Below are 17,370 nucleotides of genomic sequence, written 5' to 3' on the forward strand. Positions count from 1 at the left end.
TATTATTTTCCTGTTTATCATAACTAGAAAATTGAACAGAATAATAAGACTATAAGAAAGTATGCTGGCCCCTGTAATCATGGAAGCTAGCCAAATACCCAGAAATTGGAGATATACATTTACTGAATTACGCGGAAGCATCCACAACGCGGAGACTTAAAATAAGAGACAATACGCAAGAAATACGGAATAGCAATCAAAATATGAACGGATAACACATATATGGTGCATGTGTGCGGCAGTATTACACTATATCGAAAATATAGATAAAAAACAAATAGGGATTTATTTTTATAGGACTAAACATGCGATTACAGAGAAAATGCATCAAAGCGGACATCGCTTTCATAAATGCTAGTAAATATCCAGAAGGTGATAAAAAAACAAAATGATATCACTAAAACACAAGTAGGTAGGTACTATCATCAATGCATTGACTCTAAGCACATAGAAAACAGCGCATTCTAATTCATGTGAATTTAGCTACCAATAACTATAGTAAACGTATAATCTTTAATTTAGGCCTGAGGCTTTCATTCCATCATTAAAAATACTGAAAAATACATTTGATATAATGATACAGGAATAAGGAAAGCTCCCGCAACAACAAGACGACACCTATCCTTTTCCATTTCATACCTATTTTCTGTACGTCGAAGGCATTCATCATTTTGCGATAGGGAATAATCAAATCAAAGACGTAAAGTAACTTTTCCATGCACATCTTCGCGGGAATTTTCTTCTGCGTTAAACTTAACATTATAATGGATACAACATACGAAGATATAAAATTGAAAATCCAGCCAAGCTATTCTTTTGTTCTACATCTCTCTTAAATCGACGACATTATGGTTTGATTTTTCAGCTCATCCTCTAACATTCCAACTAATCTTATTACGTATTACAATTCTAAGCCATGTGAAATGCGGATAGTAAACCGATTGCTATAACTACCCTGTTACAAGACCTTATGTATCGCTTTATCAGTACCACCCTTATAAAAAACACTAATTACCCCATCCACACCCTTTAACAGCGAAAGTGCAACTAAGCCTTGGTTTCAGAGCACAAACTTGATAGCTATAAGTATAAAATTTTTAATGAAATTTTAAGCTAGTATCTCTCAAATACTTCGTCGATTGAAAATAAATAGATAAGTGTACAAATAAACTATCCCGTAAAATGTACAGCCATTTATAATAAATTAAATTTGAAAGTATTCTTTAAAAAATTAAAATAAACAGATCGACCGATCATGTACCGGACGATGTGATAGGGGAAGTTTTTATACGCATTATTAATAAAACTATTTTAGTAGTAAGTCAATTTTTAAACATTTGCAGAGGTCAAATGCACAATATTCTCTAAATTTTAGAAAACTTAAAAGTTTTAATTTATTAAAATTTCCGGTTTGATAAGTCCAATTTCATTCCACATTAACGTCATTACACAGGTCTGCACCTTCCGCACAACCCCGTCTTCCAACATTCCCCTCGAATTGAGCAAACAATTTGCAACCAAAGCACGATAATTCGCCGTCACACCGCAGAGGACAAGCAATTGGTCGGATGGGATGATTAGTGCGGTACATACCAAATTGCCCACGGCCCGTGATGTATCTCTCCGACGGAGGTATGACTGGGTGCAGCGCGAGTTAAAGTGGGCGTTGTCGCCCGTGGAACAGCGGCGGCGTCGTGTCTTATCGCCCAACGCGGCCACTATTTCTCCCGAGCGGGAGGTCGCTGGCAGAGGCAGCAGCCCGCTAAAGGGACAAGTAGGAGTCGGTGCACCGCACTCACGGGCCGAAGCACGCGCGTCGAAGCACTAAATTCTCTCCTCCACTTCCTGGCCGGGAGTCGAAGACACCTTCAGGCACGTCCGACAATATCCTCAGGGGCGCCTCACGAGTACATCACCCACGTGGCGGAGGACAAGACAACGAGACGTACGTCACTCGAGAGAGCAGTCTGAGAAAAGGGCCCCGGCGATGATAAAGGACTTGAGGAGACGGCAGGAGGGCATATTCCGATATCGGACAGAAGCGAAGAGTGGGCTTGTTCCTGATAAGGACTGGGCCAGAGAGTCGAAGAATAGGAGGACTTAGGATACGAAGGTACAAACTCAAATGGAAGTACGGTTGAAATACTTAAATCATCCGTAAAAACGTCGCTATGAGGAAAAATCGGCCAAATCTGGGAATTACAAACCTGTTCGCAAGTAAAAATATAATCGCATCAGCGATCAGATGGCCAGAAATATACAATATAAGAAATGAGTGTGGAAACTTATAAGTAATTAAGTCGTTATGAATAGGAACTGATATATTTTTAAACGTTATACACGGAATATATATTTACTATTATCAACGGCTTCAATAGAAAGGGGTTAACATTGATTTAAAATACTATGTCTACCCAGATACATGTGAATAGGGCAACACAGCAAATCCTGTCCTCTTACACTTCCAGCAAGATTCCTCGTTCGCATTATACCTCATGTAACCCTGTCTAAAAGTTAAAACCCAACCGTTTTAATTGAAAATGCCGTTCAGCTGTGGTAAATGGCGACCTGAATTTGCTTGGATGGAGCGCCTAAACTAAATGGATTCATGACAATGACTAAAAGAAAACTACGAGGAAGAAGCTTTCAAAGTGAATAATAAACGATTTTCATTTGACGATGGTTCATATTCAAAGGCTGTTGTTGGAAAAAGAGTTGACTAATTACCTACCAATACAATACACTAATATTTTTGTAGTGAGTTAAGCAAAGGAACAGCTGGGTGCGTGAATAATGAGAAAGATAATTACAATACATCAAGCTTGCGTTGAATGGTTCATGAGACCGAACTTTTTCGGATACGAAAGCTCTTTTCGGCCAGATAGGTTTTCAAATTGATCATGGCGAACACACAATAAGACAATTCCACAAAATTCCGAAGGGTTTGAGTTTGCGATCCACGCGTGTTTGGTCTTCGCGGAGGCACGTTAGGAATGTGGAGAATCAGCGACTGTTTGTACTAACCATGTGTTCGCAGATCCAGGGGAATGGAGTGGCGATAAAGGCAAGATAGCTATGGGATGGGGTGGTTGGGCCTCGGCTGCATTATAACTCACACTCTCGTACACGGGAAAATACTCATTCTTCTCTGCCCCCTCCACACAATCTTAAACCAACACTTCCCATTATGTGGTCGCAGAAAGTCTACTATTCTCCGTACCTAACGAGTCCTATTTATAATAGACACGGCAAAACTCAGAGGCGAAGGTATCTGAGTCCCGTTGCAAAATCCAAACCATTTGTCTCATGTAATTTATCTATGTATCTACAGTAAGTTTCGCTCGAAATGAAAAAATAAACCCAACAACAACAGAAAACTTATTGATAAAATACATCCTGAAAGCAACAAATAATTATTATTTAATTAAAGCCTTGTTATTAAAGAGAGGTATTGGCTATGCATGAACTTTTGAGTTAAAACTTATAGATACGTTGCAATATGACAAATATTTGGGACCTAAAAATTACAAAAACAAATTCTAAAATAATTGGGAATAGAAAAAAAAATATTTCAACTGTAAAAGTTACGAATCCCCTCTAAACTGTCATTTCTTATGCCACTGGAGAAACTATAAACTTGAGAGAAGGAAAGCAGCCCACGCAGTCTCAGAGTTATTTGAATAACGGAATTTATAGAAAAAAATGATTCACTAGAGGGTAAAAGGAGCATGTTGCTACATTCATAATGGTACAAAGTAGCTGATATGTTTCTATGACGAATTAATTCTATATTATTTTCATCTTCCGGTGAATTATATATATGTATACGCAAATAGGTGTGAAAAAGGAGATAAAAGGCTTTAATATTTTAGAACAATAGTGGACCAGGAATTAGTAATCCTCAGTTAACCGTTCCTAAATTCAGCAACTATAAACATTCTACAAAATTAATCACTTTTTAATAGAATAAATACCTATTCAGACATTCAGGGTATGGCAGCCAGTTCCTTTATCCGGGCCGCTTCGCACTTGGATGATTTTAATTGAGGTTTCAGACGGCTTCGCCCGGGATTTGAACCAGGGACCCCTCGATCTGGAAGGCAAGCGCTCTATTCACTTGCCTATCACGCTCCGATTGGTTTTGTCACCTCAAATATAAATTTTGTTCAACAGTCCTGATAAGAAATTGTTTTCCTGCGAATTTTGGATCGCCCCAACGTCAGCATCTCAAGCGGCAACTTTTGTATGCCCAATTAAATGAGCGGTAAGATAAGTTAAGTTAATTTTAGTAAGTTACATTTTGGGGCCGACTGAAGAATACTCCACTCCAACACTCGTGGCGACCACTTTAAATCACGTACCTAAAAAGCAATAGGTATAACGTTCTCTGTAATAATGTGAGGAGAAGTACCGGCTTGAATAACCATCTCAAATCAATGAAAGGATAACCCATGACTAGATATGCGTGAAAATCGCAAATGCGATAAATGCGATATAGATGCGATGACTGCACTTTTATGATATTTTTACCTAAATTTGCCTTTTCGACGGCAAAATTTGTACATTTTGTGCCGAGCGCAGTTTAAATGCTCCGCCGACACTCACCGCTTAAAGCATGATAAGCTGCTACTTGGCTGGGACTCTAAGTGACCGCAAACTACAAGTGGGCGCGGGCAAGCTACACCTCCGCCACTATCTGTCTTATTCCTTAATTTGTTATTGTTCTACAACACAATTATTTAAAATAATCTTTATTTTGTCATAAAAACTACTTTTCACTACATTTCATCCCCAACTACCTCATTATGAAAATAAAAAATAGACGCTACAAAATGCGATAAACTGTTATTGAAAGTGCGATAAAATATAAAATGAAAGTGCGATTTCCACGTATCTCTACCCATGACACATGTATCAAAAGCAAACTTTAAGGGGGTTTAATTTTAAAAACGAACGAAAAAAGAACGATGTGCTTGGAAAATATAAATGGAAGTAAAAAAAAATATTTTCTATATTCTTCATGGGCACCCAAATCCGAATTCAAATCACTTCGTTCTTTAAAATTCTGACCCCTCCGGGAGAAAGGAGGAAATTAAGAAATCAAAGAACAGAGGAGGACAGAGGAATGAGTGGTGTAGGTATATCAGCGTTGGCTGATTCAACACTGAAGAGCCATGGACACTCCTATCTATAACCGCCGCCCTGCCTGCCTGCAGTTTGTTTGGCTAAGACCACACTCGGGGATGATAATACCGGCGAACGTGGAAGGTGGGGTGGGAGGAATGAAGAATACGTGGAGGGGGAGCTAAGGAGATGGGGGAATGGGGATTGAGAAAGATTAAAAAAAAGGAAAAGAAATAATATCGCGAGGTGGATCAGCTGGACTGCTGCAAGAGCAAAGAAAACAGAAGTTAGTTCCAACGAGAAGTTATGTCACTGCCCACAGACTCCTCCTATCATCGTGGGCAATTAGGGTACCTGTACGCAAGGTTAGGGTTAAGTTAATTGTTTAAAATTCCCAAAGAACGTTTACTGTACCAGCTTCTCACGCTAAAATGCACGGCAGGTGTGACGACGATTAAAGAGATTATTGGAAACCGTAAAGTTGAAATTTTTCCATTCGATATTAGATACCAAGATATTGTCCTGTATAATTATTTTTCTTTAAATAGAACTCTACCCTGACGATCACTATAAGCATAGAGTAAGTGTATACTTACTCTATGCCATAAGCCAGTTGAAAAACGTGCAGTATGGTTTTCGAAATTTAAATTAGTAAACAGAAATATATCCTTGTATATCTTTTCAGCAAGCTGTTCTACGATGTCTTTCCCGAAAATCTTCATATGAAAATAAATTCGTTAACCAACTTTTCCCTTCTTTTGCCTGGAAACAGGTGCAAACGCTCTAGGAAAACTGACATAACTCGCGAGGGTAGAATAAAATATTTATCCTTTTCAATAAGTTGGATAAAATGCATTCACGAACGAAAATACGAGTATCCAATGGGAGCTATACTGTGAAATTGTAGCCATTATTTAGGACTTTTAATATTAATTTTTTACTCGATTATTGCAATAATAAATAGTAACAAGCATCATGGTACTGATTTTTGGTATTCCGTAGTACTACGTTTTTCTAAATACTATCCATAAATCTTAGTCCTAAATCCAATTTATGTTAGACGTGAAATTTGGCATAAATTATATTGATTTTTTGGACTGAAATAGGCGTCACTTTCTTCTATCAAAATAGACTTTTTTTCAACCCAGAAGTTACAATAGACAATGAACAATGCAATAAAGGTCTCTGGCTCCCGCATTTTACAACCAAATAGCTCCTCATTATTCAAAGTATATAGTTGCTCCTGATTTCAAATAAAGCGTTAAAAAACAACGTCGATTTTAAAGATAGCATTTTACAAAGGGAGTTGTTCCATTTCCTACAGTAAATTTCCCTCCGAACATAAAAATGTTATCCAGCTACAAAAAAGCAATTAACGAGCAGTACAAATTATGATGTCAATAGCCCCTGATAGTTTTATGAAAATGTTACAACTACGTTTAAAAATGCAATGTTACTGAAATGTGAAAAACAGTTTCTTGCAAATTATAAACAAAATCTGCCAGCCACTTAGGAGATGCAATACGTAAAGGAGTTCTTGGCGTATAAATTGCTCAATATGAACTAATAACAAAAATAGTCTATTATGGTATATTATATAGTATATTATATAGTATATTATAATAATTTTCTTTGTAATATGTTAATTTTTATCACCAAAAGACCCATGAATACGAATATTTAATTTTTCGTGGATTTGATCTTGCGCCTTCACAAATAATTCCTCAATTTGCCGTGGCACGAGTAGCAGTAACTACTACCACATGGATGCTACGCTAAAATGACTTGAAAGAGATAGTCATCGGGAGGAATGTAAAGGGAAGTGGACGAAGGGGGAGTGGTATTAAAAAGGCGAGTGGAGTTGAGCGCAAACCAAACAAAAGAGCGCTTGTTGACGCTACCAGAGTGATTCCATCGTTTGAAACTCATCGGCGCTGAGTCGAGGACTGTTGCCTGCGGCGATCCATTGTTCAGCGACAGAACAAATACAGTGCTCACATTAAGTGATTCGACCCGAGGGTTGGTTTGGGTAGATGAGGGTAAAGCTCACCCCAGACTAAGCCACAGCCATGTGAATATCACACATTCAGGATGGGAGGGTCCGTCCCTTTCCCTCAGCCACCTCGAACTCCGAGGATTTTATGAGGAGTGTTCTTGAGCTTCAACCGGGAACTGAACCAGGGACTCTTAGGTCAGCAGTACTCAATCCACTAGGCTACCACCATTGCCACAACAAAAAATAATGGATAAAAATACATAATGTGAGGAAGTCCGTGAAAAAGCAAACGGTTGGATTCCTCCGTAAGGCATGCGATAAAAGGCAAAGCAAGACTTCAAGAGATATATAAAATACTACCATGAATTAAAAAAACATCTAAATTTATAATATAAAACGGACTACCTGTGTATGGCTGCATGCCATCGTTCAAAGTAAAAATTATGTGCCGCATTTTGCAAAATTACCAAGAGATGTCGAGAAAAGAAGATGATAATGACGGATTACCAGACACCTTCCCCATTTATTGAGTGAAACATTGTCCCAATGATAAGAGCAAGGGAAGGGGAAGGAATTAACGCTCATTAATTAACAAGATTAAGTAAGATTCTTGCATACTATAAAAAAATTCTAAATGCACATGGATATCAGATCAGGTTCATATTAATTGCCATGGGAAAGAAATTCTCCATCAACGAAAATCGAACCAGGAATCTTCGGTTATCAAAGCCATTCCGGAAAGCACTATGCTACCAAAGTTCACTGGGCAGTAGCCAAAGGCCTTTGATCGCTTTCCAGGAGAAATATTTCCTATGGAAATTTATGAAAATTTATTGTCGTTTAATTACAATCAGGTCACATTGATTTCCCTCAAAAATTAAACTTTATAAATAATACCTACTGATTTTTCAATAATATTTTCTTCAAATAGTGGAGTTAAACAATGTTCAACTCTTGAAAAGGAAACCAAGCGTGCAGGGAAAAGACACGCCAAGATGTAGTTCTATCGGCTTTTTTTAACTTCAAATATGGAGGAAAGCATTTTGGGTCAGCAGTGTGTGTGAATAAGTAAACGATTTGAATGCTAAAATTCTCTATTAGGAATATGATGAAAAGACAATGTATGACACGAAATTATAGCATAATATATAACACTTTAACATAATAATATATATATGTATGATACTGTAGCAGAATAGGATAATGTAAAATAACAATAAATTTTGAGTGGAAGGTAACGCACGTACCCACCGTGGATAAAAGTAACTGAATCACAAGTGTACGTAAATCTTCCAAAATAGTATGAGGGGGTCGGGAGAGATCAAAAGGAAGAAAAAGGGGGAAGGAAGTATGCAAGTCATTAAACTCAAGACACATCACAAGAATTATAACATTAACATCATATGAATTCTACGATTCCATCTAGGGAAATTACATTTCAATTGCAACCAACAATGGTACTGCACGTGGGCGGTCCCAGTCTATCGTAACATTTTCATTTATTCTGCCTCTCTGCTCGCTTTTTGACCGTTTTCAAAAATCATCGCAGGAATCAGCGGCCATTTATTCCCAATGTTTGCAACAGGATGTTTTCACTGAGGAAAATCGTCGAAAAGTTATGATTTCAATAGGTTTCCACCGAAAAACTCAGCCAATTATTCAATCGAAGTTTGAGTTGGATAGACGCCGTGTTAATGTTCAAGAATCTCATATGTTTCCAGCATGTAAAAATGTGTCGAAATCAAAATCAAGATCGACCAGGTCAGAACGGATGGAATTCAATCTCTCGAAGTCAAATTTCCCTGCACTCTAATTGAGTTTTCCCGGAACAATTTAATGGATTACGAAAACACTTTTCCGAGCCGTTGCCGCATAATCTTCCCCACCCTTTTTAATGGTAGAAATCTCCGACTGCCTTCCCCCCAACCCCGGGGGGCAAATAAACGCCCCCTGCTGGGGGATGAGGGGGACGCACCCCGCAAACCATTGTTGCGCACGACACCCCTTCACTTCCAGTGGAGCGAGTGGGGGAGAGGGTAGGGAGGAACACGAGTCCCCCTGCTCCCTCTCATAATTCCCGACAGCATCATAATTCCCGGCCATCCACTTGCGGGCCACCGCCCTGTGTATACAAGCGCCCCGAGTCGTCATAACACCAAGAGTAAAGGGGAATGGGAAGTGGGTGGGGGAAGACAATCGTACCTATGGAGGCCCGATGGTGGGTGGCCCGCGGAAAGGACGGGGAAAAAGGCCACTCAACAGAAGCGTGGATAATGTACCATCTACTGAAGAACAACTGGAGAAAGATGACATCTTAGAGGGCCAGGTACCTCTAATGTTTAAATAAATCCGGTAATATATAACTAGCGTGTGAAAATTATAAAAAATGTAGAGTGGCAGGCTACGCACGTACCCACTGTGAGTGAAAGTAACTGAATTACATCGTAGTGTTTATATTTAAATTAATTTAAACCGGTAATCAATACGATTTCATGTGTGTAAATATTACTTGTAAACCGTTCATTGTTTTCTGAAAGGTGCCATTGCTTTCTTTTTATATTACCAGGCTAAACATATTTTTACCAACACATTTTTTGTTTTCTACATCAGCATGCAAACGTTTGCGTATGCTACTCTTCGGCATCGTACAGAATTCGTGAGTAACTACTCAAAAAAATGGAATCGTAAAGAATCAAAAATTTAATATTCGATTGAGAGTTCAATTAATGGAAGCAATGCTATTACCTGGGCAGGTTCTAGACATTTTTCTTGTGTAAGCGAACAGTATTCCGCCCCCTTCAATAATAAATCTGAGAGGTAGCAGGAATTCTCTCTGAATAAATTTCAAAATAAAAACAAATATTAAGGGAATAAGGGAATAACAATAATTGGTGTAAACATAAAATGTGCCTGCTCTTATATGCATATTGAATACTTATGATATTTTTAGAGCTTAAAAACTAATTATATATATCGATGACTAAGTTCTAACAACACGTATCTCAAATTCGGCCGGTTTGAGACAAGTAATAGCATTTTTGAAAATAAAATACAAGCAAAAAACAACTCTTCGTTTGCAAATAAATGCTTATTTCCTAGTTTAATGAAATTTTGTTTTTTAATTTCAGCGTACAAGTAAAATAAATTAATCGTTTTTTGGCTCTCCTAAAATTTGCTATTTTTGCGTTGTTGCCATTGCTTGCTAGTTGAGAATTTGCGACTTTTGAGAGTACGTGTTGTTAGAACTTAGCCATCGATACCCTACCGCACGCGGCCGCGTACTTAAACCGGCCCTGGATATTAGTCAGAAAGAATTAAGGTTTGGGAACGTGATGAGATATACATGACTCTCACTGCTGCGGGCGGGGATGGAGGAGAAGGAGAAAGTGGGAGTATTAGGCGTGAGGCCGGAAGGTAGGGGCGTGGTGGTGAGACAACAGTGGCCGAGGGTAAACAAGGAGAAGGAGAGGGAACGGAGAAACAATATCCCTGGCACGGGAGGACTTTGTAGGTGAGAGACACGGGGCAAACAAAGCAGCGAAGCGAACGGCAAACAAATGCCGGGACAAAGAGCGCATGATGGAGGCTGGGGAGAGGAGGGGTGGGGAAAATATGCGGTTGAGAGTGGGTAGTGGCTGGGGTGGGGAAGCAGGAAGAGGGAGAGAGATATGCATTGTGAGCCGTGAACATGCATGGTTTGCGGGCTTAATGGAAGGGGTGAGGTCGGGGTGGGTACTTCAACCTACCCATCCCAAAAAAAAGGCAAACAAGCTGCGGTCAGAGGAAACAATTAGCAGTAGCTCTCATCTTAAGAGCGAAACTTTTATTATCCAGTCGCCGGAAATAATAAGCGGGGGAGAAAAATAATAATGAAAAATGAACGTGAAAGAATCAATACCGAGGAATAAACGGCTTTTACGAGTATAGTAAATGATTCATTATATTTTTTCGCTACCAAGTTCAACTATTTGTTTTAACGCACGTAAAAACAGAACAGAAAATCCTCTCTCAGTTAATTCAAAATTTAGACATACGGGTACTCTGAAGCAAAATCGAATTAACTTTCAAATCAACTCGCCCTTTTTTAAAAAGATATATTGCAATTTCAATTTCCAATTGGTGGCACATCACTAAGCTATTTCCGAATAAATTAGTGTACAGTAACTTTTTTACCCGACAAATTACAAACTAAAATCAACCAACCCAAATCAGTCCAAAAATCAGTAGTCGGGGAAAAAAATTAGCGATAGCTCTCACCTTTAGAGAGACATTAAAATTACTCCCAAACAATGGCCAAATCAATACAGAAAATTAAAAGAAGGTGTAAAAATAAAATTACTGGGAAATAAGTGGGGTTTTGAAAAACGATGAACGATTTTTTTTTTCTTTCCAAGGTAAATATTTATTATGATTTCATCTTCAGGAATTTGCTCCTTCACAGCTTATTACTGTTATTCCATTCCATGGTAACGTTTCTTGCGATTGAGAATTTTATTTCTGGTGTTTCTGATCAACCCCTAAACGATTCCTAATTTGACATTAATATTTTCTCGTCATTCAATTCTAAAATAAAAGAGCGAAAGGCAGGAATGAATCTTAAATTATAAAGACGCTATTTGAAAATGAAACGTTAGGCAGTAATCACAGTTCATCTACATCTACATACTACCCCGCAAGCCGACTAAAAAGGCGTATGGCAGGGGGTGTTAGGACACAAGCCATTTACACATAAACAGGAAGTGGTCGAACAAAATTAAGACTAGATTTTATTAAAGTTCTTTATGGTTCGAGGGAAAAACGAATTCCCATGCCTATCCGTACGGCAAAACATCTCTCTTAATTTATGGAGTGATCACAATTCTACGCAAAATATTTCTCTTTGCGGTCCCCTTTTGATGACCATTCAATTATTCTAAAATATCTATACCATCTTCGGCATCTGTTAAAAAAATCATGTTCGCATTAGTATAATCTTAAAAAAAGTGCAAATACACACCATTTCACCTGCTGGGCGAAGTTCGTGTCTGGCGTTCTGAAGTCAGTACGGCGAAGGAAAATCACCAATCTGAAACAAAAAAATGGCAATGAAATATTTTGTAAATCTTCCAACTAGGCGATTTAAACACTTAGTCATACATGTAAACGTTGAAAATGAGAAAAAAATGAATACTTTATATCGTTTTTAACGAGAAGTCTGGAAATAGGATACTGAATCAGGATAACCTTCGTTCGAAAACTGCAGGAATGTTACTGCACCAAAATTCGTGGTAATACTTATGCTTTAAAATAATACAAATAAAGCCGTCCCCGGCCATTACATAAACTGAGGTCATATGCTAAAATATCTCTATTTTCCTGGAAATTGCAAGTGATACAAGGATCTTAGGTCTGCAGCTGCTGTCTGTTGCAGTATGACATATTTCGCCAAAGTTTGAAATGCTGTATGAATTTCGTCAGCAAAACATCAAGAAAACAGGAGAACACTCCCAACGGTCAATCCTTCTGAGTAATAAAAATCAATAACCATTTTATCTCTATTTTGTAAAGTAAACGCTAGAAGAATAATGCACTCTTAAACGCATGCAATTATTGTGTTATGCACAACTGAACTTTGTGCATAACAGCTCCATCTTTGTATGCAGAACGTTATCTACACTTCAAGAAACCATTGCTTAGTGATGAAGGAAGCGAAATCGTTGGTCTGACCAGCATTGCTGGAACTTAAATAATGAACCTCCCGAACCCTACACCCTCGCCTTACAGTCACAAAACCTTTCCCTACACACATCTCCTCGTAATCCTTCAGCGGAAAAAAATACCCGCAGCGAGAATATCCCCTCCTATTTTCGCCTCTCTTCTTTTAGGAACATCGTGGCCATCATGTTTTCCCTGACGGTAGGCGCTTAAAATATTCACGCTTTTCAAATACCTCATTGTTCCCGCCATTGAGTGTTCTCCAGCGACGACGACAAAGATCGGTGTTGTCTCCTTGTAATGAGAATTTGAGGTCGGCCTGCTGACAAGAGCGCGCAGAGGATTCTGGGCAGGCAGCGGGGGTGTGAGGGGAGGGGAGTGGGCGATGGCGAACAACTCGGGATGGATATAAGGAGAGATTACGGGAGCTTTGCGTGTGTTACGCCGTGTTGTATGGAGGGTGGTGATAAGACGAAGAAGAAGGCCTGGGAGACTGAGCAGCAGAGGTGGTGAAGGATTTGTGAAGAAATATAATGGGCAAGAGGAAGATGGCGGTTCTAAAGCGAGGTGGATGCATTGAATGGAGCACGATGTTTTTCTTTTCTGAAAGAAGTAAAATGGGGTCAGCCCAGGCTGCTCCGAACACAGGGAGGGACTCTGGTTCGTTGTTTGCTGGGTAGATGGGGTTGTCCTCCTCCTCTCTCTCTCTCTCCCAGCGCGCGTCTGACGAGACTTGTATGTGTCGTGTTTGTGAGCTTCCCCGGGGGGAAAGACAAAAGAATTCGCCGTGGGTGAAAAAGGACGAGAGTCCGCCACGAAAATTGCACCATGGATAATGAAATACGGCGAGAGGAGGGTGGAAGAAATAAGGATGGAAAGTTTTAAAAACACAAATGACATGCTAAACGTTTTCTAAAACGCTACACTCCCCTCCTAACCCCACTCCACCACCCACCCCACCGATCCAAACGTCGCTCCCCTCCTTTCTTTTATTTGGCGAGGGAAAAAAAGAAACACGGCTGCGACATTAGTGTGACGCGAGGACAGTGGTTGGGGGAGTCGTTATGGCAAAGGTCTGAGCGAGCTGAAAAGACCGGAGGCAAAACAGGGAAAACATTTCGGAGATGATAACGAAACTCTCTCAAGCACCCGGAAGATAAAACAAAAAAAAAACTGGAGGGAGGCGAAAAAATAAATCCTTCCGCACTGCTTTTTTTATTTCCCCTGCCCCGCGACGACGAAAAAATGAAGCGATGTAAAGACAATGGGGATGTTTCTGAAAAATACATGCTAGCGGGAAACGAAAATGGAGTAAACAGAGATGCCCTGACAAATGAAGGCAGGGAGATGAGTACGTGACAAAGGCAGCCAAATATAATGAGATGGTCTCGCATGCAGCGCCAGGAACACAATCTCGCGGGAGAACGAGGACACAGTCCGTGCAGTTCAAAACTCGTCGACGGAAACAAGGGAAACAGCGACAAGTTTTGGTCATCCGGGGGAAAAGGTCATGCCGAGGACAAAGGATGGTGCGGACGGAGCTCCAGCGTGATGGCGCTATTCTCGGGGAAGAACAATAATGCAAACTGGGAGCGATGTAAGTAGAATGAATATAAAGGATACAGCAGTCGCACACGGATATCATAGAGACATGAGCCCAGCGACGTGAGTTTTTCCATGACATCGTGTAACTTGCGAGAACAATTGTTATAAACAAAAGCCACGCTATGGAATCTCTCTACTTCTCATGCATTTTGATGATCTCTAAACTTGAACATGGGCAAGAGAGCTTTTAAAATAATAACTAAGCAAGCGTATACCTTTCTAAAACCCATTATAACTCGGAGAACCTAAAACAGAAAAAAAGGTTTCATATTTTATTCTTAAACATGCTTCAATGCCAAACATATTTTTAACTGCCACAGCTCACATAATAGTTCCGAGATTTTATTAAACTAAATTCTAAATGCAAAAATAACATTTATTAAGCAAAATACAGATTTTGGGCAACAGACAGACGACTGGGTGGGCCAAGAGGTTAGCATTGCCATGAAGTATACTCTCTTAAGAGGACGACAATTTTGCTCATATTTCTTTACTTTTCTTCAACTGATGCTCAGCAACGCGTCATGTCGACTCACTAAAAATACGTACCTATAGCGGAAATAAGTGCACGCTAATATTTAAAAAAAACTTCTAAAATCGGCTTTTCAGTCAATTCTTGTAAAAACCATGCTTTAGCTATCAGCAAAAATACTAAATTAAATCCTTCATGTAAATCTGATTCGAAAATTATCGCTACCAAGTCATGTCAAACCTGGCTTAAAAGTTTTCCGATTACATTCCACAGACACATTGACTCGAGACAAGAGAACTTCTACCAACCCATTTTTTAAGGGGATGACGCTGACTGATCGGTAGGTAAGATCTGTATTCAAAATGACAGCATACGAGGGAATATGTAGCATATTTACCATTTTCAACGTTTCAACCACTATTCCGAATAAAAACATTGAAGAATGGGGGACATGAGATTCGCAAAGTTACTGAGGTATACTCATGCAAAATTAGGTAGGGCGACCATATGAACCGGAGTAAGGCAGTATCTCCACAAATATATTATTAAATAAAAAGTGGGAACCTGGAAAGAAAAACGGCATCAAAATGCAAATGGATAGAACGATGACAAAGAGAGTTGAATTTTCTAATCATCAAGCATTGGTTATTCACTTTGTTATTCCATTGTATTATGAAGACAAACAATACGAGAAATACGGAATAAATTCAGTCAAAGAAACCGAAGGTCATGTTATTTGAATAGCCTCCATAGAAAACGGGAAAAGCGCTTATATGAAGGTATATGGGGCCACAAATTTGAAATGGATCAATTCCTAAGCCAAAATATTCTGCTTCAGGGCTGGGTTGCATTCTTGGTAAAAATGGAACTAGAATAAGATTGTAGAGAGAGAAACACGTTGAAAACAGAACTGGGAGAAAATAATCAATTAAATGGAAGGTTTTGAGACACTTAACCTTGAGTAGAAGCTTTAAAAAAGGGAGCTTCGTAACGAATATAGCAGGTATGTGAGCCCCTGTAATAAGACGCATCACTCCTGTTTTATCAGTCCTCTTTCCTTACGTAAATTTTAATACATGAATCCCCCGCTACCACCATGTAAATTGAGCAGAGTGAGTCGGCCTCTTAAGCTCGCTACATCTCGCGGCATCTCACACTCCGTCTCGCAAATCGCGATTATTCCCGCGCGCGCCTAATAGGTAGGTTCCCCGTATGGCCGCCAGGGGGAAGCGTGACCCGGCAGAGGGCGTCGCACTCTGCGATCATTGGCCGACGGAGGGGCGACACGGCCACTCACTCGGCTGGGGGCAATCGCAAACAAAGGGTTCCGTATAGGGTTTCGCACCCCTGCGATTCCCCGCCCCCCGCACACAATGGGGAATTGTGTTCTCGGAGGGGTGGATCGCGTGGGAGGAGGGGAACAAAAGCCCTGAGACAGATGAAAGGGAGCATGCGCCGTGGGCCAAGAAAGAGGCGGAGACAAAAGGCACACAGAGAAATGCGCACTAGCTTTATAAGCTCGTCAACAATTCTCGGGGATAACAGGTGCGATACGAGGGGGTGGAAATTGGAATCGGGGATTTTCAGAGTCGAACTGAACTGGAGCTTCTTAGCCCGTCACCATCCGATCCGGTAGGCAAACCATAGAAGCGTAATTTACAACGTGGGTCACGTAGACTAAAGAACATGGTAATCGAAGAGGACTTTATGATCCTAATAACGGAATATATTGAAGGTATTGTACTTGGAGGGGGAGACCGACAGACATGGTCATTTGCGCCATGAGGTAAGTGTGTGGAAGGAAGGGTGGAGAGAAACCCGGCGTCTGCGTTAGCCTGCTCTCAACGATAGGCGCCAAGGGGACCGCGGCATAACGTCCCATCCGACGGACGGGTTGTTGCGCTAGAAATGTCCTCCACACAACGTTCAAGCAGGGATCGGGCTTACTCTGAAAAATTTCTGCCAAAGCCGGGATTTGAACCCGACCCCAAAAGGCGGGAAGCCACACACTAGCTACCACACCTATCCGATACTCCCCGGAATAAATTGAGCAGACAGGGCAAGAGCAAATATTCACCATGCGGCACCAACTCAGTGCTTCACCAAGGAGGTAGGTGTGGACAGGTAAAGGGTACAGCTCGCCGCGGTATAAGCTACAAGCGAATGAAAATCACCCGTTCAGGGTTGGTAATGGCTCAAATCGTAAGAATATTTAATTGGACTGTCCAAATGCTAAAATCGGTTTTTGTACCGAGGACTAGGCTACCGTGTATCTATACCTTCCTTCTTCGGGAGTAGACTAAGTAGAATAATGAGTGTTTAAAATATTTCATCAAGTTAATGAAATCCATGAAAATATTTAAAATATTGCCCTATATTAGTCCTACGATGCTCATATATTGGACTAGCATTTATGAAAGTATTACCGACCCTATGGAATGTATAAAAATATAGTGATAAAATTTTGATAATATGAATG

At 40.0% G+C, this 17,370-nt stretch overlaps 1 protein-coding gene across 1 annotated transcript in view; it reads right to left on the reverse strand.

Annotated features, from left to right (window-relative positions):
* The window catches only part of LOC124162475 (transcription factor SOX-6), a 720,216-nt gene that overhangs the window by 567,596 nt on the left and 135,250 nt on the right, over positions 1-17,370 (reverse strand). The window contains 1 exon segment of the mRNA XM_046539021.1: positions 12,117-12,185. The gene's annotated coding sequence lies outside the window, so the exon portion shown is untranslated.

Source organism: Ischnura elegans, chromosome 7 (assembly GCF_921293095.1).
Source record: "Ischnura elegans chromosome 7, ioIscEleg1.1, whole genome shotgun sequence".
Lineage (NCBI taxonomy): Eukaryota > Metazoa > Arthropoda > Insecta > Odonata > Coenagrionidae > Ischnura > Ischnura elegans.